This window comes from Oncorhynchus mykiss, unplaced genomic scaffold (genome assembly GCF_013265735.2).
Source record: "Oncorhynchus mykiss isolate Arlee unplaced genomic scaffold, USDA_OmykA_1.1 un_scaffold_590, whole genome shotgun sequence".
NCBI classification, from domain to species: Eukaryota; Metazoa; Chordata; class Actinopteri; order Salmoniformes; family Salmonidae; genus Oncorhynchus; species Oncorhynchus mykiss.
In genome coordinates, this window is record NW_023494037.1 from 1 (window position 1) to 26,726 (window position 26,726).

The 26,726-nt window shown below is 38.0% G+C and overlaps 33 non-coding genes across 33 annotated transcripts; all 33 read left to right on the plus strand.

Annotated features, from left to right (window-relative positions):
• Positions 1-77: 77 nt before the first annotated feature.
• Positions 78-149, plus strand: trnac-gca. Its single transcript has one exon. It is a non-coding gene; the product is annotated as a tRNA-Cys (tRNA).
• Positions 150-849: 700 nt separating this feature from the next.
• trnac-gca lies at positions 850-921 on the plus strand. The gene has a single exon. It is a non-coding gene; the product is annotated as a tRNA-Cys (tRNA).
• A 700-nt stretch (positions 922-1,621) lies between these two features.
• Positions 1,622-1,693, plus strand: trnac-gca. The gene has a single exon. It is a non-coding gene; the product is annotated as a tRNA-Cys (tRNA).
• Positions 1,694-2,393: 700 nt separating this feature from the next.
• trnac-gca lies at positions 2,394-2,465 on the plus strand. The gene has a single exon. It is a non-coding gene; the product is annotated as a tRNA-Cys (tRNA).
• Positions 2,466-3,167: 702 nt separating this feature from the next.
• Positions 3,168-3,239, plus strand: trnac-gca. Its single transcript has one exon. It is a non-coding gene; the product is annotated as a tRNA-Cys (tRNA).
• A 701-nt stretch (positions 3,240-3,940) lies between these two features.
• trnac-gca lies at positions 3,941-4,012 on the plus strand. Its single transcript has one exon. It is a non-coding gene; the product is annotated as a tRNA-Cys (tRNA).
• Positions 4,013-4,713: 701 nt separating this feature from the next.
• On the plus strand, positions 4,714-4,785 carry trnac-gca. Its single transcript has one exon. It is a non-coding gene; the product is annotated as a tRNA-Cys (tRNA).
• A 419-nt stretch (positions 4,786-5,204) lies between these two features.
• trnac-gca lies at positions 5,205-5,276 on the plus strand. Its single transcript has one exon. It is a non-coding gene; the product is annotated as a tRNA-Cys (tRNA).
• A 422-nt stretch (positions 5,277-5,698) lies between these two features.
• Positions 5,699-5,770, plus strand: trnac-gca. The gene has a single exon. It is a non-coding gene; the product is annotated as a tRNA-Cys (tRNA).
• Positions 5,771-6,471: 701 nt separating this feature from the next.
• Positions 6,472-6,543, plus strand: trnac-gca. Its single transcript has one exon. It is a non-coding gene; the product is annotated as a tRNA-Cys (tRNA).
• A 701-nt stretch (positions 6,544-7,244) lies between these two features.
• On the plus strand, positions 7,245-7,316 carry trnac-gca. Its single transcript has one exon. It is a non-coding gene; the product is annotated as a tRNA-Cys (tRNA).
• A 419-nt stretch (positions 7,317-7,735) lies between these two features.
• trnac-gca lies at positions 7,736-7,807 on the plus strand. Its single transcript has one exon. It is a non-coding gene; the product is annotated as a tRNA-Cys (tRNA).
• Positions 7,808-8,229: 422 nt separating this feature from the next.
• Positions 8,230-8,301, plus strand: trnac-gca. The gene has a single exon. It is a non-coding gene; the product is annotated as a tRNA-Cys (tRNA).
• Positions 8,302-9,770: 1,469 nt separating this feature from the next.
• Positions 9,771-9,842, plus strand: trnac-gca. Its single transcript has one exon. It is a non-coding gene; the product is annotated as a tRNA-Cys (tRNA).
• Positions 9,843-10,564: 722 nt separating this feature from the next.
• trnac-gca lies at positions 10,565-10,636 on the plus strand. Its single transcript has one exon. It is a non-coding gene; the product is annotated as a tRNA-Cys (tRNA).
• A 1,772-nt stretch (positions 10,637-12,408) lies between these two features.
• trnac-gca lies at positions 12,409-12,480 on the plus strand. Its single transcript has one exon. It is a non-coding gene; the product is annotated as a tRNA-Cys (tRNA).
• Positions 12,481-13,182: 702 nt separating this feature from the next.
• On the plus strand, positions 13,183-13,254 carry trnac-gca. Its single transcript has one exon. It is a non-coding gene; the product is annotated as a tRNA-Cys (tRNA).
• Positions 13,255-13,977: 723 nt separating this feature from the next.
• Positions 13,978-14,049, plus strand: trnac-gca. Its single transcript has one exon. It is a non-coding gene; the product is annotated as a tRNA-Cys (tRNA).
• Positions 14,050-14,470: 421 nt separating this feature from the next.
• On the plus strand, positions 14,471-14,542 carry trnac-gca. Its single transcript has one exon. It is a non-coding gene; the product is annotated as a tRNA-Cys (tRNA).
• A 1,006-nt stretch (positions 14,543-15,548) lies between these two features.
• trnac-gca lies at positions 15,549-15,620 on the plus strand. The gene has a single exon. It is a non-coding gene; the product is annotated as a tRNA-Cys (tRNA).
• Positions 15,621-16,624: 1,004 nt separating this feature from the next.
• On the plus strand, positions 16,625-16,696 carry trnac-gca. The gene has a single exon. It is a non-coding gene; the product is annotated as a tRNA-Cys (tRNA).
• Positions 16,697-17,763: 1,067 nt separating this feature from the next.
• trnac-gca lies at positions 17,764-17,835 on the plus strand. The gene has a single exon. It is a non-coding gene; the product is annotated as a tRNA-Cys (tRNA).
• A 724-nt stretch (positions 17,836-18,559) lies between these two features.
• On the plus strand, positions 18,560-18,631 carry trnac-gca. Its single transcript has one exon. It is a non-coding gene; the product is annotated as a tRNA-Cys (tRNA).
• A 401-nt stretch (positions 18,632-19,032) lies between these two features.
• Positions 19,033-19,104, plus strand: trnac-gca. Its single transcript has one exon. It is a non-coding gene; the product is annotated as a tRNA-Cys (tRNA).
• Positions 19,105-19,807: 703 nt separating this feature from the next.
• trnac-gca lies at positions 19,808-19,879 on the plus strand. Its single transcript has one exon. It is a non-coding gene; the product is annotated as a tRNA-Cys (tRNA).
• A 723-nt stretch (positions 19,880-20,602) lies between these two features.
• Positions 20,603-20,674, plus strand: trnac-gca. The gene has a single exon. It is a non-coding gene; the product is annotated as a tRNA-Cys (tRNA).
• Positions 20,675-21,377: 703 nt separating this feature from the next.
• On the plus strand, positions 21,378-21,449 carry trnac-gca. Its single transcript has one exon. It is a non-coding gene; the product is annotated as a tRNA-Cys (tRNA).
• A 703-nt stretch (positions 21,450-22,152) lies between these two features.
• trnac-gca lies at positions 22,153-22,224 on the plus strand. Its single transcript has one exon. It is a non-coding gene; the product is annotated as a tRNA-Cys (tRNA).
• A 701-nt stretch (positions 22,225-22,925) lies between these two features.
• Positions 22,926-22,997, plus strand: trnac-gca. The gene has a single exon. It is a non-coding gene; the product is annotated as a tRNA-Cys (tRNA).
• Positions 22,998-23,698: 701 nt separating this feature from the next.
• trnac-gca lies at positions 23,699-23,770 on the plus strand. Its single transcript has one exon. It is a non-coding gene; the product is annotated as a tRNA-Cys (tRNA).
• Positions 23,771-24,472: 702 nt separating this feature from the next.
• trnac-gca lies at positions 24,473-24,544 on the plus strand. The gene has a single exon. It is a non-coding gene; the product is annotated as a tRNA-Cys (tRNA).
• Positions 24,545-25,668: 1,124 nt separating this feature from the next.
• On the plus strand, positions 25,669-25,740 carry trnac-gca. The gene has a single exon. It is a non-coding gene; the product is annotated as a tRNA-Cys (tRNA).
• Positions 25,741-26,441: 701 nt separating this feature from the next.
• trnac-gca lies at positions 26,442-26,513 on the plus strand. Its single transcript has one exon. It is a non-coding gene; the product is annotated as a tRNA-Cys (tRNA).
• The last annotated feature ends 213 nt before the right edge of the window (positions 26,514-26,726 follow it).

Here is a 26,726-nt window from a genome sequence, read left to right on the forward strand (position 1 = left end):
TTTTTTCCGAATATGTTACTTAGGCAAAATTGTCCCTTATTTGACTATTTTCCCGCCTTTAGACAGTTTCTAGTAGAGGGGGTATAGCTCAGTGGTAGAGCATTTGACTGCAGATCAAGAGGTCCCAGGTTCAAATCCTGATACCCCCTTTAAATCAAGTGCTTTCAAAGAGTATTTTGAGGGTAGAGGACTCTTTTTTCGAATATGTTACTCAGGCAAAATTGTCCCTTATTAGACAATTTCTCACGTTCAAATCCTGGCACCCCCTTGAAATCAAGTACTTTCTAAGTGTATCTTGAGAGAGGGAGTGCTCCTTTTTTGGTTATGTTACTCAGTCTAAAATGTCCCTCATTCAATGTTTTTTCTCTGTCAGATAGTTCCTATCAGAGGTGGAAGTGCAATAGACTTAAGATCAATATGTCTCAGATTGTAATTTTTTGTCAACTTGAAATCAAACACTTTATGGGTACGTTTTCAAAGAGAGAGTTTTCTTTATTAGGTTATGTTGATCACAAGCTAAAATCTCCCTTATTAGACAATTTCTCAGTATCAAATACTGGCGCCCCCTTGAAATCAAGTACTTTCTCAGTGTTTCTTGAGAGAGGGAGTGCTCTGCAAAAATGTCCCTCATTAGATGGTTTTTCTCTGTCAGACAGTTCCTAACAGAGGTGGAAGTGCAACAGACTTCAGATAAATAGGTCTCAGATGGTAATATTATTGTCATCAAGAAATCAATTACTTTATGGGTATGTTTTCAGAGAGAGAGTGTTCTTTATTAGTTTTTGTCGATCTCCAGCTATTATGTCCCTTATTTGACCATTTTTCCGCCTTTAGACAGTTTCTAGCAGAGGGGGTATAGCTCAGTGGTAGAGCATTTGACTGCAGATCAAGAGGTCCCAGGTTCAAATCCTGATACCCCCTTTAAATCAAGTGCTTTCAAAGAGTATTTTGAGGGTAGAGGACTCTTTTTTCGAATATGTTACTCAGGCAAAATTGTCCCTTATTAGACAATTTCTCACGTTCAAATCCTGGCACCCCCTTGAAATCAAGTACTTTCTAAGTGTATCTTGAGAGAGGGAGTGCTCCTTTTTTGGTTATGTTACTCAGTCTAAAATGTCCCTCATTCAATGTTTTTTCTCTGTCAGATAGTTCCTATCAGAGGTGGAAGTGCAATAGACTTAAGATCAATATGTCTCAGATTGTAATTTTTTGTCAACTTGAAATCAAACACTTTATGGGTACGTTTTCAAAGAGAGAGTTTTCTTTATTAGGTTATGTTGATCACAAGCTAAAATCTCCCTTATTAGACAATTTCTCAGGATCAAATACTGGCGCCCCCTTGAAATCAAGTACTTTCTCAGTGTTTCTTGAGAGAGGGAGTGCTCTGCAAAAATGTCCCTCATTAGATGGTTTTTCTCTGTCAGACAGTTCCTAACAGAGGTGGAAGTGCAACAGACTTCAGATAAATAGGTCTCAGATGGTAATATTATTGTCATCAAGAAATCAATTACTTTATGGGTATGTTTTCAGAGAGAGAGTGTTCTTTATTAGTTTTTGTCGATCTCCAGCTATTATGTCCCTTATTTGACCATTTTTCCGCCTTTAGACAGTTTCTAGCAGAGGGGGTAAAGCTCAGTGGTAGAGCATTTGACTGCAGATCAAGAGGTCCCAGGTTCAAATCCTGATACCCCCTTTAAATCAAGTGCTTTCAAAGAGTATTTTGAGGGTAGAGGACTCTTTTTTCGAATATGTTACTCAGGCAAAATTGTCCCTTATTAGACAATTTCTCACGTTCAAATCCTGGCACCCCCTTGAAATCAAGTACTTTCTAAGTGTATCTTGAGAGAGGGAGTGCTCCTTTTTTGGTTATGTTACTCAGTCTAAAATGTCCCTCATTCAATGTTTTTTCTCTGTCAGATAGTTCCTATCAGAGGTGGAAGTGCAATAGACTTAAGATCAATATGTCTCAGATTGTAATTTTTTGTCAACTTGAAATCAAACACTTTATGGGTACGTTTTCAAAGAGAGAGTTTTCTTTATTAGGTTATGTTGATCACAAGCTAAAATCTCCCTTATTAGACAATTTCTCAGGATCAAATACTGGCGCCCCCTTGAAATCAAGTACTTTCTCAGTGTTTCTTGAGAGAGGGAGTGCTCTGCAACAATGTCCCTCATTAGATGGTTTTTCTCTGTCAGACAGTTCCTAACAGAGGTGGAAGTGCAACATACTTCAGATAAATAGGTCTCAGATGGTAATATTATTGTCATCAAGAAATCAATTACTTTATGGGTATGTTTTCAGAGAGAGAGAGTTCTTTATTAGTTTTTGTCGATCTCCAGCTATTATGTCCCTTATTTGACCATTTTTCCGCCTTTAGACAGTTTCTAGCAGAGGGGGTATAGCTCAGTGGTAGAGCATTTGACTGCAGATCAAGAGGTCCCAGGTTCAAATTCTGATGCCCCCTTAAAATCAAGTGCTTTCAAAGAGTATTTTGAGGGTAGAGGACTCTTTTTTCGAATATGTTACTCAGGCAAAATTGTCCCTTATTAGACAATTTCTCACGTTCAAATCCTGGCACCCCCTTGAAATCAAGTACTTTCTAAGTGTATCTTGAGAGAGGGAGTGCTCCTTTTTTGGTTATGTTACTCAGTCTAAAATGTCCCTCATTCAATGTTTTTTCTCTGTCAGATAGTTCCTATCAGAGGTGGAAGTGCAATAGACTTAAGATCAATATGTCTCAGATTGTAATTTTTTGTCAACTTGAAATCAAACACTTTATGGGTACGTTTTCAAAGAGAGAGTTTTCTTTATTAGGTTATGTTGATCACAAGCTAAAATCTCCCTTATTAGACAATTTCTCAGGATCAAATACTGGCGCCCCCTTGAAATCAAGTACTTTCTCAGTGTTTCTTGAGAGAGGGAGTGCTCTGCAACAATGTCCCTCATTAGATGGTTTTTCTCTGTCAGACAGTTCCTAACAGAGGTGGAAGTGCAACAGACTTCAGATCAATAGGTCTCAGATTGTAATATATTTGTCATCTTGAAATCAAATACTTTATGGGTATGTTTTCAGAGAGAGAGAGTGTTCTATATTAGTTTTTGTTGATCTCCAGCTATAATGTCCCTTATTTGACAATTTTTCCGCCTTTAGACAGTTTCTAGCAGAGGGGGTGTAGCTCAGTGGTAGAGCATTTGACTGCAGATCAAGAGGTCCCAGGTTCAAATTCTGATGCCCCCTTAAAATCAAGAGCTTTCTAAGAGTATTTTGAGGGTTGAGGACTTTTTTTCCGAATATGTTACTCAGGCAAAATTGTCCCTTATTAGACAATTTCTCACGTTCAAATCCTGTCACCCCCTTGAAATCAAGTACTTTCTAAGTGTATTTTGAGAGAGGGAGTGCTCCTTTTTTGGTTATGTTACTCAGTCTAAAATGTCCCTCATTCAATGTTTTTTCTCTGTCAGACAGTTCCTGTCAAAGGTGGAAGTGCAATAGACTTCAGATCAATAGGTCTCAGATTGTAATTTTTTTGTCAACTTGAAATCAAACACTTTATGGGTATGTTTTCAAAGAGACAGTTTTCTTTATTAGGTTATGTTGATCACAAGCTAAAATCTCCCTTATTAGACAATTTCTCAGGATCGAATACTGGCGCCCCCTTGAAATTAAGTACTTTCTCAGTGTTTCTTGAGAGAGGGAGTGCTCTGCTAAAATGTCCCTCATTAGATGGTTTTTCTCTGTCAGACAGTTCCTAACAGAGGTGGAAGTGCAACAGACTTCAGATCAATAGGTCTCAGATGGTAATATTATTGTCATCAAGAAATCAATTACTTTATGGGTATGTTTTCAGAGAGAGAGTGTTCTATATTAGTTTTTGTCGATCTCCAGCTATTATGTCCCTTATTAGACAATTTTTCCGCCTTTAGACAGTTTCTAGCAGAGGGGGTATAGCTCAGTGGTAGAGCATTTGACTGCAGATCAAGAGGTCCCAGGTTCAAATCCTGATGCCCCCTTTAAATCAAGTGCTTTCAAAGAGTATTTTGAGGGTAGAGGACTCTTTTTTCGAATATGTTACTCAGGCAAAATTGTCCCTTATTAGACAATTTCTCAAGTTCAAATCCTGTCACCCCCTTGAAATCAAGTACTTTCTAAGTGTATTTTGAGAGAGGGAGTGCTCCTTTTTTGGTTATGTTACTCAGTCTAAAATGTCCCTCATTCAATGGTTTTTCTCTGTCAGACAGTTCCTATCAGAGGTGGAAGTGCAATAGACTTCAGATCAATAGGTCTCAGATTGTAATTTTTTTGTCAACTTGAAATCAAACACTTTATGGGTATGTTTTCAAAGAGACAGTTTTCTTTATTAGGTTATGTTGATCACAAGCTAAAATCTCCCTTATTAGACAATTTCTCAGGATCGAATACTGGCGCCCCCTTGAAATTAAGTACTTTCTCAGTGTTTCTTGAGAGAGGGAGTGCTCTGCAAAAATGTCCCTCATTAGATGGTTTTTCTCTGTCAGACAGTTCCTAACAGAGGTGGAAGTGCAACAGACTTCAGATCAATAGGTCTCAGATGGTAATATTATTGTCATCAAGAAATCAATTACTTTATGGGTATGTTTTCAGAGAGAGAGTGTTCTTTATTAGTTTTTGTCGATCTCCAGCTATTATGTCCCTTATTTGACAATTTTTCCGCCTTTAGACAGTTTCTAGCAGAGGGGGTATAGCTCAGTGGTAGAGCATTTGACTGCAGATCAAGAGGTCCCAGGTTCAAATCCTGATGCCCCCTTTAAATCAAGTGCTTTCAAAGAGTATTTTGAGGGTAGAGGACTCTTTTTTTGAATATGTTACTCAGGCAAAATTGTCCCTTATTAGACAATTTCTCAAGTTCAAATCCTGTCACCCCCTTGAAATCAAGTACTTTCTAAGTGTATTTTGAGAGAGGGAGTGCTCCTTTTTTGGTTATGTTACTCAGTCTAAAATGTCCCTCATTCAATGGTTTTTCTCTGTCAGACAGTTCCTATCAGAGGTGGAAGTGCAATAGACTTCAGATCAATAGGTCTCAGATTGTAATATATTTGTCATCTTCAAATCAAATACTTTATGGGTATGTTTTCAGAGAGAGTGTTCTTCATTAGTTTTTGTTGATCTCCAGCTATAATGTCCCTTATTAGACAATTTTTCGGCCTTTAGACAGTTTCAAGCAGAGGGGGTATAGCTCAGAGGTAGAGCATTTGACTGCAGTTCAAGAGGTCCCAGGTTCAAATCCTGATGCCCCCTTTAAATCAAGTGCTTTCAAAGAGTATTTTGAGGGTAGAGGACTCTTTTTTCGAATATGTTACTCAGGGAAAATTGTCCCTTATTAGACAATTTCTCAGTGTCAAATCCTGGCGCCCCCCTTGAAATCAAGTACTTTCTAAGTGTATCTTGAGAGAGGGAGTGCTCCTTTATTGGTTATGTTACTCAGTCTAAAATGTCCCTCATTCAATGGTTTTTCTCTGTCAGACAGTTCCTATCAGAGGAGGAAGTGCAATAGACTTCAGATCAATAGGTCTCAGATTGTAATTTTTTTGTCAACTTGAAATCAAGCACTTTATGGGTACGTTTTCAAAGAGAGAGTTTTCTTTATTAGTTTTTGTCGATCTCCAGCTATTATGTCCCTTATTAGACAATTTTTCCGCCTTTAGACAGTTTCTAGCAGGGGGGGTATAGCTCAGTGGTAGAGTCTTTGACTGCAGATCAAGAGGTCCCAGGTTCAAACCCTGATGCCCCCTTAAAATCAAGAGCTTTCAAAGAGTATTTTGAGGGTAGAGGACTTTTTTTCCGAATATGTTACTCAGGCAAAATTGTCCCTTATTAGACAATTTCTCAAGTTCAAATCCTGTCACCCCCTTGAAATCAAGTACTTTCTAAGTGTATTTTGAGAGAGGGAGTGCTCCTTTTTTGGTTATGTTACTCAGTCTAAAATGTCCCTCATTCAATGGTTTTTCTCTGTCAGACAGTTCCTATCAGAGGAGGAAGTGCAATAGACTTCAGATCAATAGGTCTCAGATTGTAATTTTTTTGTCAACTTGAAATCAAACACTTTATGGGTACGTTTTCAAAGAGAGAGTTTTCTTTATTAGGTTATGTTGATCACAAGCTAAAATCTCCCTTGTTAGACAATTTCTCAGTATCAAATCCTGGCGCCCCCCTTGAAATCAAGTACTTTCTCAGTGTTTCTTGAGAGAGGGAGTGCTCTGCTAAAATGTCCCTCATTAGATGGTTTTTCTCTGTCAGACAGTTCCTAACAGAGGTGGAAGTGCAACAGACTTCAGATCAATAGGTCTCAGATGGTAATATTATTGTCATCAAGAAATCAATTACTTTATGGGTATGTTTTCAGAGAGAGAGTGTTCTTATTAGTTTTTGTTGATCTCAAGCTATTATGTCCCTTATTTGACAATTTTTCCGCCTTTAGTCAGTTTCTAGCAGAGGGGGTATAGCTCAGTGGTAGAGCATTTGACTGCAGATCAAGAGGTCCCAGGTTCAAATCCTGATGCCCCCTTTAAATCAAGTGCTTTCAAAGAGTATTTTGAGGGTAGAGGACTCTTTTTTCGAATATGTTACTCAGGCAAAATTGTCCCTTATTAGACAATTTCTCAAGTTCAAATCCTGTCACCCCCTTGAAATCAAGTACTTTCTAAGTGTATTTTGAGAGAGGGAGTGCTCCTTTTTTGGTTATGTTACTCAGTCTAAAATGTCCCTCATTCAATGGTTTTTCTCTGTCAGACAGTTCCTATCAGAGGTGGAAGTGCAATAGACTTCAGATCAATAGGTCTCAGATTGTAATTTTTTTGTCAACTTGAAATCAAACACTTTATGGGTATGTTTTCAAAGAGACAGTTTTCTTTATTAGGTTATGTTGATCACAAGCTAAAATCTCCCTTATTAGACAATTTCTCAGGATCGAATACTGGCGCCCCCTTGAAATTAAGTACTTTCTCAGTGTTTCTTGAGAGAGGGAGTGCTCTGCAAAAATGTCCCTCATTAGATGGTTTTTCTCTGTCAGACAGTTCCTAACAGAGGTGGAAGTGCAACAGACTTCAGATCAATAGGTCTCAGATGGTAATATTATTGTCATCAAGAAATCAATTACTTTATGGGTATGTTTTCAGAGAGAGAGTGTTCTTTATTAGTTTTTGTCGATCTCCAGCTATTATGTCCCTTATTTGACAATTTTTCCGCCTTTAGACAGTTTCTAGCAGAGGGGGTATAGCTCAGTGGTAGAGCATTTGACTGCAGATCAAGAGGTCCCAGGTTCAAATCCTGATGCCCCCTTTAAATCAAGTGCTTTCAAAGAGTATTTTGAGGGTAGAGGACTCTTTTTTTGAATATGTTACTCAGGCAAAATTGTCCCTTATTAGACAATTTCTCAAGTTCAAATCCTGTCACCCCCTTGAAATCAAGTACTTTCTAAGTGTATTTTCAGAGAGGGAGTGCTCCTTTTTTGGTTATGTTACTCAGTCTAAAATGTCCCTCATTCAATGGTTTTTCTCTGTCAGACAGTTCCTATCAGAGGTGGAAGTGCAATAGACTTCAGATCAATAGGTCTCAGATTGTAATATATTTGTCATCTTCAAATCAAATACTTTATGGGTATGTTTTCAGAGAGAGTGTTCTTCATTAGTTTTTGTTGATCTCCAGCTATAATGTCCCTTATTAGACAATTTTTCGGCCTTTAGACAGTTTCAAGCAGAGGGGGTATAGCTCAGTGGTAGACTATTTGACTGCAGATCAAGAGGTCCCAGGTTCAAATCCTGATGCCCCCTTTAAATCAAGTGCTTTCAAAGAGTATTTTGAGGGTAGAGGACTCTTTTTTCGAATATGTTACTCAGGGAAAATTGTCCCTTATTAGACAATTTCTCAGTGTCAAATCCTGGCGCCCCCCTTGAAATCAAGTATCTTCTAAGTGTATTTTGAGAGAGGGAGTGCTCCTTTTTTGGTTATGTTACTCAGTCTAAAATGTCCCTCATTCAATGGTTTTTCTCTGTCAGACAGTTCCTATCAGAGGAGGAAGTGCAATAGACTTCAGATCAATAGGTCTCAGATTGTAATTTTTTTGTCAACTTGAAATCATGCACTTTATGGGTACGTTTTCAAAGAGAGAGTTTTCTTTATTAGTTTTTGTCGATCTCCAGCTATTATGTCCCTTATTAGACAATTTTTCCGCCTTTAGACAGTTTCTAGCAGGGGGGGTATAGCTCAGTGGTAGAGTCTTTGACTGCAGATCAAGAGGTCCCAGGTTCAAACCCTGATGCCCCCTTAAAATCAGGAGCTTTCAAAGAGTATTTTGAGGGTAGAGGACTTTTTTTCCGAATATGTTACTCAGGCAAAATTGTCCCTTATTAGACAATTTCTCAAGTTCAAATCCTGTCACCCCCTTGAAATCAAGTACTTTCTAAGTGTATTTTGAGAGAGGGAGTGCTCCTTTTTTGGTTATGTTACTCAGTCTAAAATGTCCCTCATTCAATGGTTTTTCTCTGTCAGACAGTTCCTATCAGAGGAGGAAGTGCAATAGACTTCAGATCAATAGGTCTCAGATTGTAATTTTTTTGTCAACTTGAAATCAAACACTTTATGGGTACGTTTTCAAAGAGAGAGTTTTCTTTATTAGGTTATGTTGATCACAAGCTAAAATCTCCCTTGTTAGACAATTTCTCAGTATCAAATCCTGGCGCCCCCCTTGAAATCAAGTACTTTCTCAGTGTTTCTTGAGAGAGGGAGTGCTCTGCTAAAATGTCCCTCATTAGATGGTTTTTCTCTGTCAGACAGTTCCTAACAGAGGTGGAAGTGCAACAGACTTCAGATCAATAGGTCTCAGATTGTAATACTTTTGTCATCAAGAAATCAATTACTTTATGGGTATGTTTTCAGAGAGAGAGAGTGTTCTATATTAGTTTTTGTCGATCTCAGTCTAAAATGTCCCTCATTCAAATGGTTTTTCTCTGTCAGACAGTTCCTATCAGAGGAGGAAGTGCAATAGACTTCAGATCAATAGGTCTCAGATTGTAATTTTTTTGTCAACTTGAAATCAAACACTTTATGGGTACATTTTCAAAGAGAGAGTTTTCTTTATTAGGTTATGTTGATCACAAGCTAAAATCTCCCTTGTTAGACAATTTCTCAGTATCAAATCCTGGCGCCCCCCTTGAAATCAAGTACTTTCTAAGTGTATCTTGAGAGAGGGAGTGCTCCTTTTTTGGTTATGTTACTCAGTCTAAAATGTCCCTCATTCAATGGTTTTTCTCTGTCAGACAGTTCCTATCAGAGGAGGAAGTGCAATAGACTTCAGCTCAATAGGTCTCAGATTGTAATTTTTTTGTCAACTTGAAATCAAACACTTTATGGGTACGTTTTCAAAGAGAGAGTTTTCTTTATTAGGTTATGTTGATCACAAGCTAAAATCTCCCTTGTTAGACAATTTCTCAGTATCAAATCCTGGCGCCCCCCTTGAAATCAAGTACTTTCTCAGTGTTTCTTGAGAGAGGGAGTGCTCTGCTAAAATGTCCCTCATTACATGTTTTTTCTCTGTCAGACAGTTCCTAACAGAGGTGGAAGTGCAACAGACTTCAGATCAATAGGTCTCAGATTGTAATATATTTGTTATCTTCAAATCAAATACTTTATGGGTATGTTTTCAGAGAGAGAGTGTTCTTCATTAGTTTTTGTTGATCTCCAGCTATAATGTCCCTTATTAGACAATTTTTCGGCCTTTAGACAGTTTCAAGCAGAGGGGGTATAGCTCAGTGGTAGAGCATTTGACTGCAGATCAAGAGGTCCCAGGTTCAAATCCTGATGCCCCCTTTAAATCAAGTGCTTTCAAAGAGTATTTTGAGGGTAGAGGACTCTTTTTTCGAATATGTTACTCAGGCAAAATTGTCCCTTATTAGACAATTTCTCAAGTTCAAATCCTGTCACCCGCTTGAAATCAAGTACTTTCTAAGTGTATTTTGAGAGAGGGAGTGCTCCTTTTTTGGTTATGTTACTCAGTCTAAAATGTCCCTCATTCAATGGTTTTTCTCTGTCAGACAGTTCCTATCAGAGGAGGAAGTGCAATAGACTTCAGATCAATAGGTCTCAGATTGTAATTTTTTTGTCAACTTGAAATCAAAAACTTTATGGTAACATTTTCAAAGAGAGAGTTTTCTTTATTAGGTTATGTTGATCACAAGCTAAAATCTCCCTTGTTAGACAATTTCTCAGTATCAAATCCTGGCGCCCCCCTTGAAATCAAGTACTTTCTAAGTGTATCTTGAGAGAGGGAGTGCTCCTTTTTTGGTTATGTTACTCAGTCTAAAATGTCCCTCATTCAATGGTTTTTCTCTGTCAGACAGTTCCTATCAGAGGTGGAAGTGCAATAGACTTCAGATCAATAGGTCTCAGATTGTAATATATTTGTCATCTTCAAATCAAATACTTTATGGGTATGTTTTCAGAGAGAGAGTGTTCTTCATTAGTTTTTGTTGATCTCCAGCTATAATGTCCCTTATTAGACAATTTTTCGGCCTTTAGACAGTTTCAAGCAGAGGGGTATAGCTCAGTGGTAGAGCATTTGACGGCAGATCAAGAGGTCCCAGGTTCAAATCCTGATGCCCCCTTTAAATCAAGTGCTTTCAAATAGTATTTTGAGGGTAGAGGACTCTTTTTTCGAATATGTTACTCAGGCAAAATTGTCCCTTATTAGACAATTTCTCAAGTTCAAATCCTGTCACCCTGCTTGAAATCAAGTACTTTCTAAGTGTATTTTGAGAGAGGGAGTGCTCCTTTTTTGGTTATGTTACTCAGTCTAAAATGTCCCTCATTCAATGGTTTTTCTCTGTCAGACAGTTCCTATCAGAGGAGGAAGTGCAATAGACTTCAGATCAATAGGTCTCAGATTGTAATTTTTTTGTCAACTTGAAATCAAACACTTTATGGGTACATTTTCAAAGAGAGAGTTTTCTTTATTAGGTTATGTTGATCACAAGCTAAAATCTCCCTTGTTAGACAATTTCTCAGTATCAAATCCTGGCGCCCCCCTTAAAATCAAGTACTTTCTAAGTGTATCTTGAGAGAGGGAGTGCTCCTTTTTTGGTTATGTTACTCAGTCTAAAATGTCCCTCATTCAATGGTTTTTCTCTGTCAGACAGTTCCTATCAGAGGAGGAAGTGCAATAGACTTCAGATCAATAGGTCTCAGATTGTAATTTTTTTGTCAACTTGAAATCAAACACTTTATGGGTACGTTTTCAAAGAGAGAGTTTTCTTTATTAGGTTATGTTGATCACAAGCTAAAATCTCCCTTGTTAGACAATTTCTCAGTATCAAATCCTGGCGCCCCCCTTGAAATCAAGTACTTTCTCAGTGTTTCTTGAGAGAGGGAGTGCTCTGCTAAAATGTCCCTCATTAGATGGTTTTTCTCTGTCAGACAGTTCCTAACAGAGGTGGAAGTGCAACAGACTTCAGATCAATAGGTCTCAGATTGTAATACTTTTGTCATCAAGAAATCAATTACTTTATGGGTATGTTTTCAGAGAGAGAGAGTGTTCTATATTAGTTTTTGTCGATCTCAGTCTAAAATGTCCCTCATTCAAATGGTTTTTCTCTGTCAGACAGTTCCTATCAGAGGAGGAAGTGCAATAGACTTCAGATCAATAGGTCTCAGATTGTAATTTTTTTGTCAACTTGAAATCAAACACTTTATGGGTACATTTTCAAAGAGAGAGTTTTCTTTATTAGGTTATGTTGATCACAAGCTAAAATCTCCCTTGTTAGACAATTTCTCAGTATCAAATCCTGGCGCCCCCCTTGAAATCAAGTACTTTCTAAGTGTATCTTGAGAGAGGGAGTGCTCCTTTTTTGGTTATGTTACTCAGTCTAAAATGTCCCTCATTCAATGGTTTTTCTCTGTCAGACAGTTCCTATCAGAGGAGGAAGTGCAATAGACTTCAGCTCAATAGGTCTCAGATTGTAATTTTTTTGTCAACTTGAAATCAAACACTTTATGGGTACGTTTTCAAAGAGAGAGTTTTCTTTATTAGGTTATGTTGATCACAAGCTAAAATCTCCCTTGTTAGACAATTTCTCAGTATCAAATCCTGGCGCCCCCCTTGAAATCAAGTACTTTCTCAGTGTTTCTTGAGAGAGGGAGTGCTCTGCTAAAATGTCCCTCATTACATGTTTTTTCTCTGTCAGACAGTTCCTAACAGAGGTGGAAGTGCAACAGACTTCAGATCAATAGGTCTCAGATTGTAATATATTTGTTATCTTCAAATCAAATACTTTATGGGTATGTTTTCAGAGAGAGAGTGTTCTTCATTAGTTTTTGTTGATCTCCAGCTATAATGTCCCTTATTAGACAATTTTTCGGCCTTTAGACAGTTTCAAGCAGAGGGGGTATAGCTCAGTGGTAGAGCATTTGACTGCAGATCAAGAGGTCCCAGGTTCAAATCCTGATGCCCCCTTTAAATCAAGTGCTTTCAAAGAGTATTTTGAGGGTAGAGGACTCTTTTTTCGAATATGTTACTCAGGCAAAATTGTCCCTTATTAGACAATTTCTCAAGTTCAAATCCTGTCACCCGCTTGAAATCAAGTACTTTCTAAGTGTATTTTGAGAGAGGGAGTGCTCCTTTTTTGGTTATGTTACTCAGTCTAAAATGTCCCTCATTCAATGGTTTTTCTCTGTCAGACAGTTCCTATCAGAGGAGGAAGTGCAATAGACTTCAGATCAATAGGTCTCAGATTGTAATTTTTTTGTCAACTTGAAATCAAAAACTTTATGGTAACATTTTCAAAGAGAGAGTTTTCTTTATTAGGTTATGTTGATCACAAGCTAAAATCTCCCTTGTTAGACAATTTGACAGTATCAAATCCTGGCGCCCCCCTTGAAATCAAGTACTTTCTCAGTGTTTCTTGAGAGAGGGAGTGCTCTGCTAAAATGTCCCTCATTACATGGTTTTTCTCTGTCAGACAGTTCCTAACAGAGGTGGAAGTGCAACAGACTTCAGATCAATAGGTCTCAGATTGTAATATATTTGTCATCTTCAAATCAAATACTTTATGGGTATGTTTTCAGAGAGAGAGTGTTCTTCATTAGTTTTTGTTGATCTCCAGCTATAATGTCCCTTATTAGACAATTTTTCCGCCTTTAGACAGTTTCTAGCAGAGAGGGTATAGCTCAGTGGTAGAGCATTTGACTGCAGATCAAGAGGTCCCAGGTTCAAATCCTGATGCCCCCTTTAAATCTAGTGCTTTCATAGAGTATTTTGAGGGTAGAGGACTCTTTTTTCGAATATGTTACTCAGGCAAAATTGTCCATTATTAGACAATTTCTCAAGTTCAAATCCTGTCACCCCCTTGAAATCAAGTACTTTCTAAGTGTATTTTGAGAGAGGGAGTGCTCCTTTTTTGGTTATGTTACTCAGTCTAAAATGTCCCTCATTCAATGGTTTTTCTCTGTCAGACAGTTCCTATCAGAGGAGGAAGTGCAATAGACTTCAGATCAATAGGTCTCAGATTGTAATTTTTTTGTCAACTTGAAATCAAACACTTTATGGGTACATTTTCAAAGAGAGAGTTTTCTTTATTAGGTTATGTTGATCACAAGCTAAAATCTCCCTTGTTAGACAATTTCTCAGTATCAAATCCTGGCGCCCCCCTTAAAATCAAGTACTTTCTAAGTGTATCTTGAGAGAGGGAGTGCTCCTTTTTTGGTTATGTTACTCAGTCTAAAATGTCCCTCATTCAATGGTTTTTCTCTGTCAGACAGTTCCTATCAGAGGTGGAAGTGCAATAGACTTCAGATCAATAGGTCTCAGATTGTAATATATTTGTCATCTTCAAATCAAATACTTTATGGGTATGTTTTCAGAGAGAGAGTGTTCTTCATTAGTTTTTGTTGATCTCCAGCTAGAATGTCCCTTATTAGACAATTTTTCGGCCTTAAGACAGTTTCAAGCAGAGGGGGTATAGCTCAGTGGTAGAGCATTTGACTGCAGATCAAGAGGTCCCAGGTTCAAATCCTGATGCCCCCTTTAAATCAAGTGCTTTCAAAGAGTATTTTGAGGGTAGAGGACTCTTTTTTCGAATATGTTACTCAGTCAAAATTGTCCCTTATTAGACAATTTCTCAAGTTCAAATCCTGTCACCCGCTTGAAATCAAGTACTTTCTATGTGTATTTTGAGAGAGGGAGTGCTCCTTTTTTGGTTATGTTACTCAGTCTAAAATGTCCCTCATTCAATGGTTTTTCTCTGTCAGACAGTTCCTATCAGAGGTGGAAGTGCAATAGACTTCAGATCAATAGGTCTCAGATTGTAATATATTTGTCATCTTCAAATCAAATACTTTATGGGTATGTTTTCAGAGAGAGAGTGTTCTTCATTAGTTTTTGTTGATCTCCAGCTATAATGTCCCTTATTAGACAATTTTTCCGCCTTTAGACAGTTTCTAGCAGAGAGGGTATAGCTCAGTGGTAGAGCATTTGACTGCAGATCAAGAGGTCCCAGGTTCAAATCCTGATGCCCCCTTTAAATCAAGTGCTTTCAAAGAGTATTTTGAGGGTAGAGGACTCTTTTTTCGAATATGTTACTCAGGCAAAATTGTCCATTATTAGACAATTTCTCAAGTTCAAATCCTGTCACCCCCTTGAAATCAAGTACTTTCTAAGTGTATTTTGAGAGAGGGAGTGCTCCTTTTTTGGTTATGTTACTCAGTCTAAAATGTCCCTCATTCAATGGTTTTTCTCTGTCAGACAGTTCCTATCAGAGGAGGAAGTGCAATAGACTTCAGATCAATAGGTCTCAGATTGTAATTTTTTTGTCAACTTGAAATCAAACACTTTATGGGTACATTTTCAAAGAGAGAGTTTTCTTTATTAGGTTATGTTGATCACAAGCTAAAATCTCCCTTGTTAGACAATTTCTCAGTATCAAATCCTGGCGCCCCCCTTGAAATCAAGTACTTTCTAAGTGTATTTTGAGAGAGGGAGTGCTCCTTTTTTGGTTATGTTACTCAGTCTAAAATGTCCCTCATTCAATGGTTTTTCTCTGTCAGACAGTTCCTATCAGAGGAGGAAGTGCAATAGACTTCAGATCAATAGGTCTCAGATTGTAATTTTTTTGTCAACTTGAAATCAAACACTTTATGGGTACATTTTCAAAGAGAGAGTTTTCTTTATTAGGTTATGTTGATCACAAGCTAAAATCTCCCTTGTTAGACAATTTCTCAGTATCAAATCCTGGCGCCCCCCTTGAAATCAAGTACTTTCTCAGTGTTTCTTGAGAGAGGGAGTGCTCTGCTAAAATGTCCCTCATTAGATGGTTTTTCTCTGTCAGACAGTTCCTAACAGAGGTGGAAGTGCAACAGACTTCAGATCAATAGGTCTCAGATTGTAATATATTTTTCATCTTCAAATCAAATACTTTATGGGTATGTTTTCAGAGAGAGAGAGTGTTCTTCATTAGTTTTTGTTGATCTCCAGCTATAATGTCCCTTATTAGACAATTTTTCCGCCTTTAGACAGTTTCTAGCAGAGAGGGTATAGCTCAGTGGTAGAGCATTTGACTGCAGATCAAGAGGTCCCAGGTTCAAATCCTGATGCCCCCTTTAAATCAAGTGCTTTCAAAGAGTATTTTGAGGGTAGAGGACTCTTTTTTCGAATATGTTACTCAGGCAAAATTGTCCATTATTAGACAATTTCTCAAGTTCAAATCCTGTCACCCCCTTGAAATCAAGTACTTTCTAAGTGTATTTTGAGAGAGGGAGTGCTCCTTTTTTGGTTATGTTACTCAGTCTAAAATGTCCCTCATTCAATGGTTTTTCTCTGTCAGACAGTTCCTATCAGAGGAGGAAGTGCAATAGACTTCAGATCAATAGGTCTCAGATTGTAATTTTTTTGTCAACTTGAAATCAAACACTTTATGGGTACATTTTCAAAGAGAGAGTTTTCTTTATTAGGTTATGTTGATCACAAGCTAAAATCTCCCTTGTTAGACAATTTCTCAGTATCAAATCCTGGCGCCCCCCTTGAAATCAAGTACTTTCTAAGTGTATTTTGAGAGAGGGAGTGCTCCTTTTTTGGTTATGTTACTCAGTCTAAAATGTCCCTCATTCAATGGTTTTTCTCTGTCAGACAGTTCCTATCAGAGGAGGAAGTGCAATAGACTTCAGATCAATAGGTCTCAGATTGTAATTTTTTTGTCAACTTGAAATCAAACACTTTATGGGTACATTTTCAAAGAGAGAGTTTTCTTTATTAGGTTATGTTGATCACAAGCTAAAATCTCCCTTGTTAGACAATTTCTCAGTATCAAATCCTGGCGCCCCCCTTGAAATCAAGTACTTTCTCAGTGTTTCTTGAGAGAGGGAGTGCTCTGCTAAAATGTCCCTCATTAGATGGTTTTTCTCTGTCAGACAGTTCCTAACAGAGGTGGAAGTGCAACAGACTTCAGATCAATAGGTCTCAGATTGTAATATATTTGTCATCTTGAAATCAAATACTTTATGGGTATGTTTTCAGAGAGAGAGTGTTCTTTATTCGTTTTTGTCGATCTCCAGCTATTATGTCCCTTATTTGACAATTTTTACGCCTTTAGACAGTTTCAAGCAGAGGGGGTATAGCTCAGTGGAAGAGCATTTGACTGCAGATCAAGAGGTCCCAGGTTCAAATCCTGATGCCCCCTTTAAATCAAGGGCTTTCAGAGAGTATTTTGAGGGTAGAGGACACTTTTTTCGAATATGTTACTCAGGCAAAATTGTCCCTTATTAGACAATTTCTCACGTTCAAATCCTGGCACCCCCTTGAAATCAAGTACTTTCTAAGTGTATTTTGAGAGAGGGAGTGCTCCTTTTTTGGTTATGTTACTCAGTCTAAAATGTCCCTCATTCAATGGTTTTTCTCTGTCAGACAGTTCCTATCAGAGGAGGAAGTGCAATAGACTTCAGATCAATAGGTCTCAGATTGTAATTTTTTTGTCAACTTGAAATCAAACACTTTATGGGTACGTTTTCAAAGAGAGAGTTTTCTTTATTAGGTTATGTTGATCACAAGCTAAAATCTCCCTTGTTAGACAATTTGACAGTATCAAATCCTGGCGCCCCCCTTGAAATCAAGTACTTTCTCAGTGTATTTTGAGAGAGGGAGTGCTCCTTTTTTGGTTATGTTACTCAGTCTAAAATGTCCCTCATTCAATGGTTTTTCTCTGTCAGACAGTTCCTATCAGAGGAGGAAGTGCAATAGACTTCAGATCAATAGGTCTCAGATTGTAATTTTTTTGTCAACTTGAAATCAAACACTTTATGGGTACATTTTCAAAAAGAGAGTTTTCTTTATTAGGTTATGGGTATGTTTTCAAACACTTTATGGGTACGTTTTCAAAGAGAGAGTTTTCTTTATTAGGTTTATGTTGATCACAAGCTAAAATCTCCCTTATTAGACAATTTCTCAGGATCAAATTCTGGCGCCCCATTGAAATCAAGTACTTTCTCAGTGTTTCTTGAGAGAGGGAGTGCTCTGCTAAAATGTCCCTCATTAGATGGTTTTTCTCTGTCAGACAGTTCCTAACAGAGGTGGAAGTGCAACAGACTTCAGATCAATATGTCTCAGATTGTAATATATTTGTCATCTTCAAATCAAATACTTTCTGGGTATGTTTTCAGAGAAAGAGTGTTCTTCATTAGATTTTGTTGATCTCCAGCTATAATGTCCCTTATTAGACAATTTTTCCGCCTTCAGGCAGTTTCTAGCAGAGGGGGTATAGCTCAGTGGTAGAGCATTTGACTGCAGATCAAGAGGTCCCAGGTTCAAATCCTGATGCCCCCTTTAAATCAAGTGCTTTCAAAGAGTATTTTGAGGGTAGAGGACTCTTTTTTCGAATATGTTACTCAGGCAAAATTGTCCATTATTAGACAATTTCTCAAGTTCAAATCCTGTCACCCCCTTGAAATCAAGTACTTTCTAAGTGTATTTTGAGAGAGGGAGTGCTCCTTTTTTGGTTATGTTACTCAGTCTAAAATGTCCCTCATTCAATGGTTTTTCTCTGTCAGACAGTTCCTATCAGAGGAGGAAGTGCAATAGACTTCAGATCAATAGGTCTCAGATTGTAATTTTTTTGTCAACTTGAAATCAAACACTTTATGGGTACATTTTCAAAGAGAGAGTTTTCTTTATTAGGTTATGTTGATCACAAGCTAAAATCTCCCTTGTTAGACAATTTCTCAGTGATCAAATCCTGGCGCCCCCCTTGAAATCAAGTACTTTCTAAGTGTATCTTGAGAGAGGGAGTGCTCCTTTTTTGGTTATGTTACTCAGTCTAAAATGTCCCTCATTCAATGGTTTTTCTCTGTCAGACAGTTCCTATCAGAGGTGGAAGTGCAATAGACTTCAGATCAATAGGTCTCAGATTGTAATATATTTGTCATCTTCAAATCAAATACTTTATGGGTATGTTTTCAGAGAGAGAGTGTTCTTCATTAGTTTTTGTTGATCTCCAGCTATAATGTCCCTTATTAGACAATTTTTCGGCCTTTAGACAGTTTCAAGCAGAGGGGGTATAGCTCAGTGGTAGAGCATTTGACTGCAGATCAAGAGGTCCCAGGTTCAAATCCTGATGCCCCCTTTAAATCAAGTGCTTTCAAAGAGTATTTTGAGGGTAGAGGACTCTTTTTTCGAATATGTTACTCAGGCAAAATTGTCCCTTATTAGACAATTTCTCAGTATCAAATCCTGGCGCCCCCCTTGAAATCAAGTACTTTCTCAGTGTTTCTTGAGAGAGGGAGTGCTCTGCTAAAATGTCCCTCATTAGATGTTTTTTCTCTGTCAGACAGTTCCTAACAGAGGTGGAAGTGCAACAGACTTCAGATCAATAGGTCTCAGATTGTAATACTTTTGTCATCAAGAAATCAATTACTTTATGGGTATGTTTTCAGAGAGAGAGTGTTCTATATTAGTTTTTGTCGATCTCCAGCTATTATGTCCCTTATTAGACAATTTTTCCGCCTTTAGACAGTTTCTAGCAGAGGGGGTATAGCTCAGTGGAAGAGCATTTGACTGCAGATCAAGAGGTCCCAGGTTCAAACCCTGATGCCCCCCTGGAGAATCAAGAGTTTTCAAAGAGTATTTTGAGGTTAGAGGACTCTTTTTTTGAATATGTTACTCAGGCAAAATTGTCCCTTATTAGACAATTTCTCACGTTCAAATCCTGGCACCCCCTTGAAATCAAGTACTTTCTAAGTGTATCTTGAGAGAGGGAGTGCTCCTTTTTTGGTTATGTTACTCAGTCTAAAATGTCCCTCATTCAATGGTTTTTCTCTGTCAGATAGTTCCTATCAGAGGAGGAAGTGCAATAGACTTCAGATCAATAGGTCTCAGATTGTAATTTTTTTGTCAACTTGAAATCAAACACTTTATGGGTACGTTTTCAAAGAGAGAGTTTTCTTTATTAGGTTATGTTGATCACAAGCTAAAATCTCCCTTATTAGACAATTTCTCAGGATCAAATACTGGCGCCCCCTTGAAATCAAGTACTTTCTCAGTGTTTCTTGAGAGAGGGAGTGCTCTGCTAAAATGTCCCTCATTAGATGGTTTTTCTCTGTCAGACAGTTCCTAACAGAGGTGGAAGTGCAACAGACTTCAGATCAATAGGTCTCAGATTGTAATATATTTGTCATCTTCAAATCAAATACTTTCTGGGTATGTTTTCAGAGAAAGAGTGTTCTTCATTAGATTTTGTTGATCTCCAGCTATAATGTCCCTTATTAGACAATTTTTCCGCCTTCAGGCAGTTTCTAGCAGAGGGGGTATAGCTCAGTGGTAGAGCATTTGACTGCAGATCAAGAGGTCCCAGGTTCAAATCCTGATGCCCCCTTTAAATCAAGTGCTTTCAAAGAGTATTTTGAGGGTAGAGGACTCTTTTTTCGAATATGTTACTCAGGCAAAATTGTCCATTATTAGACAATTTCTCAAGTTCAAATCCTGTCACCCCCTTGAAATCAAGTACTTTCTAAGTGTATTTTGAGAGAGGGAGTGCTCCTTTTTTGGTTATGTTACTCAGTCTAAAATGTCCCTCATTCAATGGTTTTTCTCTGTCAGACAGTTCCTATCAGAGGAGGAAGTGCAATAGACTTCAGATCAATAGGTCTCAGATTGTAATTTTTTTGTCAACTTGAAATCAAACACTTTATGGGTACATTTTCAAAGAGAGAGTTTTCTTTATTAGGTTATGTTGATCACAAGCTAAAATCTCCCTTGTTAGACAATTTCTCAGTATCAAATCCTGGCGCCCCCCTTGAAATCAAGTACTTTCTAAGTGTATCTTGAGAGAGGGAGTGCTCCTTTTTTGGTTATGTTACTCAGTCTAAAATGTCCCTCATTCAATGGTTTTTCTCTGTCAGACAGTTCCTATCAGAGGTGGAAGTGCAATAGACTTCAGATCAATAGGTCTCAGATTGTAATATATTTGTCATCTTCAAATCAAATACTTTATGGGTATGTTTTCAGAGAGAGATTGTTCTTCATTAGTTTTTGTTGATCTCCAGCTATAATGTCCCTTATTAGACAATTTTTCGGCCTTTAGACAGTTTCAAGCAGAGGGGGTATAGCTCAGTGGTAGAGCATTTGACTGCAGATCAAGAGGTCCCAGGTTCAAATCCTGATGCCCCCTTTAAATCAAGTGCTTTCAAAGAGTATTTTGAGGGTAGAGGACTCTTTTTTCGAATATGTTACTCAGGCAAAATTGTCCCTTATTAGACAATTTCTCAAGTTCAAATCCTGTCACCCGCTTGAAATCAAGTACTTTCTAAGTGTATTTTGAGAGAGGGAGTGCTCCTTTTTTGGTTATGTTACTCAGTCTAAAATGTCCCTCATTCAATGGTTTTTCTCTGTCAGACAGTTCCTATCAGAGGAGGAAGTGCAATAGACTTCAGATCAATAGGTCTCAGATTGTAATTTTTTTGTCAACTTGAAATCAAACACTTTATGGGTACGTTTTCAAAGAGAGAGTTTTCTTTATTAGGTTATGTTGATCACAAGCTAAAATCTCCCTTGTTAGACAATTTCTCAGTATCAAATCCTGGCGCCCCCCTTGAAATCAAGTACTTTCTCAGTGTTTCTTGAGAGAGGGAGTGCTCTGCTAAAATGTCCCTCATTAGATGTTTTTTCTCTGTCAGACAGTTCCTAACAGAGGTGGAAGTGCAACAGACTTCAGATCAATAGGTCTCAGATTGTAATACTTTTGTCATCAAGAAATCAATTACTTTATGGGTATGTTTTCAGAGAGAGAGTGTTCTATATTAGTTTTTGTCGATCTCCAGCTATTATGTCCCTTATTAGACAATTTTTCGGCCTTTAGACAGTTCTCAAACAGAGGGGGTATAGCTCAGTGGTAGAGCATTTGACTGCAGATCAAGAGGTCCCAGGTTCAAATCCTGATGCCCCCTTTAAATCAAGTGCTTTCAAAGAGTATTTTGAGGGTAGAGGACTCTTTTTTCGAATATGTTACTCAGTCAAAATTGTCCCTTATTAGACAATTTCTCAAGTTCAAATCCTGTCACCCGCTTGAAATCAAGTACTTTCTATGTGTATTTTGAGAGAGGGAGTGCTCCTTTTTTGGTTATGTTACTCAGTCTAAAATGTCCCTCATTCAATGGTTTTTCTCTGTCAGACAGTTCCTATCAGAGGAGGAAGTGCAATAGACTTCAGATCAATAGGTCTCAGATTGTAATTTTTTTGTCAACTTGAAATCAAACACTTTATGGGTATGTTTTCAAAGAGAGAGTTTTCTTTATTAGGTTATGTTGATCACAAGCTAAAATCTCCCTTATTAGACAATTTCTCAGGATCAAATACTGGCGCCCCCTTGAAATCAAGTACTTTCTCAGTGTTTCTTGAGAGAGGGAGTGCTCTGCAAAAATGTCCCTCATTAGATGGTTTTTCTCTGTCAGACAGTTCCTAACAGAGGTGGAAGTGCAACAGACTTCAGATCAATAGGTCTCAGATTGTAATACATTTGTCATCTTGAAATCAAATACTTTCTGGGTATGTTTTCAGAGAGAGAGAGTGTTCTATATTAGTTTTTGTTGATCTCCAGCTATAATGTCCCTTATTAGACAATTTTTCCGCCTTTAGACAGTTTCTAGCAGAGGGGGTATAACTCAGTGGTAGAGCATTTGACTGCAGATCAAGAGGTCCCAGGTTCAAATCCTGATGCCCCCTTTAAATCAAGGGCTTTCAGAGAGTATTTTGAGGGTAGAGTTAACTTTTTTCGAATATGTTACTCAAGCGAAATTGTCCCTTATTAGACAATTTCTCACGTTCAAATCCTGGCACCCCCTTGAAATCAAGTACTTTCTAAGTGTTTCTTGAGAGAGGGAGTGCTCCTTTTTTGGTTATGTTACTCAGTCTAAAATGTCCCTCATTCAATGGTTTTTCTCTGTCAGATAGTTCCTATCAGAGGAGGAAGTGCAATAGACTTCAGATCAATAGGTCTCAGATTGTAATTTTTTTGTCAACTTGAAATCAAACACTTTATGGGTATGTTTTCAAAGAGAGAGTTTTCTTTATTAGGTTATGTTGATCACAAGCTAAAATCTCCCTTATTAGACAATTTCTCAGGATCAAATACTGGCGCCCCCTTGAAATCAAGTACTTTCTCAGTGTTTCTTGAGAGAGGGAGTGCTCTGCAAAAATGTCCCTCATTAGATGGTTTTTCTCTGTCAGACAGTTCCTAACAGAGGTGGAAGTGCAACAGACTTCAGATCAATAGGTCTCAGATTGTAATACATTTGTCATCTTGAAATCAAATACTTTCTGGGTATGTTTTCAGAGAGAGAGTGTTCTATATTAGTTTTTGTTGATCTCCAGCTATAATGTCCCTTATTAGACAATTTTTCCGCCTTTAGACAGTTTCTAGCAGAGGGGGTATAACTCAGTGGTAGAGCATTTGACTGCAGATCAAGAGGTCCCAGGTTCAAATCCTGATGCCCCCTTTAAATCAAGGGCTTTCAGAGAGTATTTTGAGGGTAGAGTTAACTTTTTTCGAATATGTTACTCAAGCGAAATTGTCCCTTATTAGACAATTTCTCACGTTCAAATCCTGGCACCCCCTTGAAATCAAGTACTTTCTAAGTGTTTCTTGAGAGAGGGAGTGCTCCTTTTTTGGTTATGTTACTCAGTCTAAAATGTCCCTCATTCAATGGTTTTTCTCTGTCAGATAGTTCCTATCAGAGGAGGAAGTGCAATAGACTTCAGATCAATAGGTCTCAGATTGTAATTTTTTTGTCAACTTGAAATCAAACACTTTATGGGTACGTTTTCAAAGAGAGAGTTTTCTTTATTAGGTTATGTTGATCACAAGCTAAAATCTCCCTTATTAGACAATTTCTCAGGATCAAATACTGGCGCCCCCTTGAAATCAAGTACTTTCTCAGTGTTTCTTGAGAGAGGGAGTGCTCTGCTAAAATGTCCCTCATTAGATGGTTTTTCTCTGTCAGACAGTTCCTAACAGAGGTGGAAGTGCAACAGACTTCAGATCAATAGGTCTCAGATTGTAATATATTTGTCATCTTCAAATCAAATACTTTCTGGGTATGTTTTCAGAGAAAGAGTGTTCTTCATTAGATTTTGTTGATCTCCAGCTATAATGTCCCTTATTAGACAATTTTTCCGCCTTCAGGCAGTTTCTAGCAGAGGGGGTATAGCTCAGTGGTAGAGCATTTGACTGCAGATCAAGAGGTCCCAGGTTCAAATCCTGGTGCCCCCTTAAAATCAAGAGCTTTCAAAGAGTATTTTGAGGGTAGAGGACTCTTTTCTGGTATATGTTGCTCAGGGAAAATTGTCCCTTATTAGACTATTGCTCACGTTCAAATCCTGGCAACCCCTTGAAATCAACTACTTTCTAAGTGTATCTTGAGAGGTGGAGTGCTACTTTTTTGGTAATGTTACTCAGTCTAAAATGTCCCTCATTCAATGTTTTTTCTCTGTCAGACAGTTCCTATCAGAGGTGGAAGTGCAATAGACTTCAGATCAATATGTCTCAGATTTTATTTTTTTGTCAACTTGAAATCAAACACTTTATGGGTACGTTTTCAAAGAGAGAGTTTTCTTTATTAGGTTATGTTGATCACAAGCTAAAATCTCCCTTATTAGACAATTTCTCAGGATCAAATACAGGCGCCCCCTTGAAATCAAGTACTTTCTAAGTGTATCTTGAGAGAGGGAGTGCTCTGCAAAAAAGTCCCTCATTAGATGGTTTTTCTCTGTCAGACAGTTCCTAACAGAGGTGGAAGTGCAACAGACTTCAGATCAATAGGTCTCAGATTGTAATATATTTGTCATCTTGAAATCAAATACTTTCTGGGTATGTTTTCAGAGAGAGAGAGTGTTCTATATTAGTTTTTGTTGATCTCCAGCTATAATGTCCCTTATTAGACAATTTTTCCGCCTTTAGACAGTTTCTAGCAGAGGGGGTATAACTCAGTGGTAGAGCATTTGACTGCAGATCAAGAGGTCCCAGGTTCAAATCATGATGCCCCCTTTAAATCAAGGGCTTTCAGAGAGTATTTTGAGGGTAGAGGACACTTTTTTCGAATGTGTTACTCAGCGAAATTGTCCCTTATTAGACAATTTCTCACGTTCAAATCCTGGCACCCCCTTGAAATCAAGTACTTTCTAAGTGTATCTTGAGAGAGGGAGTGCTCCTTTTTTGGTTATGTTACTCAGTCTAAAATGTCCCTCATTCAATGGTTTTTCTCTGTCAGACAGTTCCTATCAGAGGAGGAAGTGCAATAGACTTCAGATCAATAGGTCTCAGATTGTAATTTTTTTGTCAACTTGAAATCAAACACTTTATGGGTACATTTTCAAAGAGAGAGTTTTCTTTATTAGGTTATGTTGATCACAAGCTAAAATCTCCCTTGTTAGACAATTTCTCAGTATCAAATCCTGGCGCCCCCCTTGAAATCAAGTACTTTCTAAGTGTATCTTGAGAGAGGGAGTGCTCCTTTTTTGAATATGTTACTCAGGCAAAATTGTCCCTTATTAGACAATTTCTCACGTTCAAATCCTGGCACCCCCTTGAAACCACGTACTTTCTAAGTGTATCTTGAGAGAGGGAGTGCTCCTTTTTTGGTTATGTTACTCAGTCTAAAATGTCCCTCATTCAATGTTTTTTCTCTGTCAGACAGTTCCTATCAGAGGAGGAAGTGCAATAGACTTCAGATCAATAGGTCTCAGATTGTAATTTTTTTGTCAACTTGAAATCAAACACTTTATGGGTATGTTTTCAAAGAGAGAGTTTTCTTTATTAGGTTATGTTGATCACAAGCTAAAATCTCCCTTATTAGACAATTTCTCAGGATCAAATACTGGCGCCCCCTTGAAATCAAGTACTTTCTCAGTGTTTCTTGAGAGAGGGAGTGCTCTGCAAAAATGTCCCTCATTAGATGGTTTTTCTCTGTCAGACAGTTCCTAACAGAGGTGGAAGTGCAACAGACTTCAGATCAATAGGTCTCAGATTGTAATACATTTGTCATCTTGAAATCAAATACTTTCTGGGTATGTTTTCAGAGAGAGAGAGTGTTCTATATTAGTTTTTGTTGATCTCCAGCTATAATGTCCCTTATTAGACAATTTTTCCGCCTTTAGACAGTTTCTAGCAGAGGGGGTATAACTCAGTGGTAGAGCATTTGACTGCAGATCAAGAGGTCCCAGGTTCAAATCATGATGCCCCCTTTAAATCAAGGGCTTTCAGAGAGTATTTTGAGGGTAGAGTTCACTTTTTTCGAATATGTTACTCAAGCGAAATTGTCCCTTATTAGACAATTTCTCACGTTCAAATCCTGGCACCCCCTTGAAATCAAGTACTTTCTAAGTGTATCTTGAGAGAGGGAGTGCTCCTTTTTTGGTTATGTTACTCAGTCTAAAATGTCCCTCATTCAATGGTTTTTCTCTGTCAGATAGTTCCTATCAGAGGAGGAAGTGCAATAGACTTCAGATCAATAGGTCTCAGATTGTAATTTTTTTGTCAACTTGAAATCAAACACTTTATGGGTACGTTTTCAAAGAGAGAGTTTTCTTTATTAGGTTATGTTGATCACAAGCTAAAATCTCCCTTATTAGACAATTTCTCAGGATCAAATACTGGCGCCCCCTTGAAATCAAGTACTTTCTCAGTGTTTCTTGAGAGAGGGAGTGCTCTGCTAAAATGTCCCTCATTAGATGGTTTTTCTCTGTCAGACAGTTCCTAACAGAGGTGGAAGTGCAACAGACTTCAGATCAATAGGTCTCAGATTGTAATATATTTGTCATCTTCAAATCAAATACTTTCTGGGTATGTTTTCAGAGAAAGAGTGTTCTTCATTAGATTTTGTTGATCTCCAGCTATAATGTCCCTTATTAGACAATTTTTCCGCCTTCAGGCAGTTTCTAGCAGAGGGGGTATAGCTCAGTGGTAGAGCATTTGACTGCAGATCAAGAGGTCCCAGGTTCAAATCCTGGTGCCCCCTTAAAATCAAGAGCTTTCTAAGAGTATTTTGAGGGTAGAGGACTCTTTTCTGGTATATGTTACTCAGGGAAAATTGTCCCTTATTAGACTATTTCTCACGTTCAAATCCTGGCAACCCCTTGAAATCAACTACTTTCTAAGTGTATCTTGAGAGGTGGAGTGCTACTTTTTTGGTTATGTTACTCAGTCTAAAATGTCCCTCATTCAATGTTTT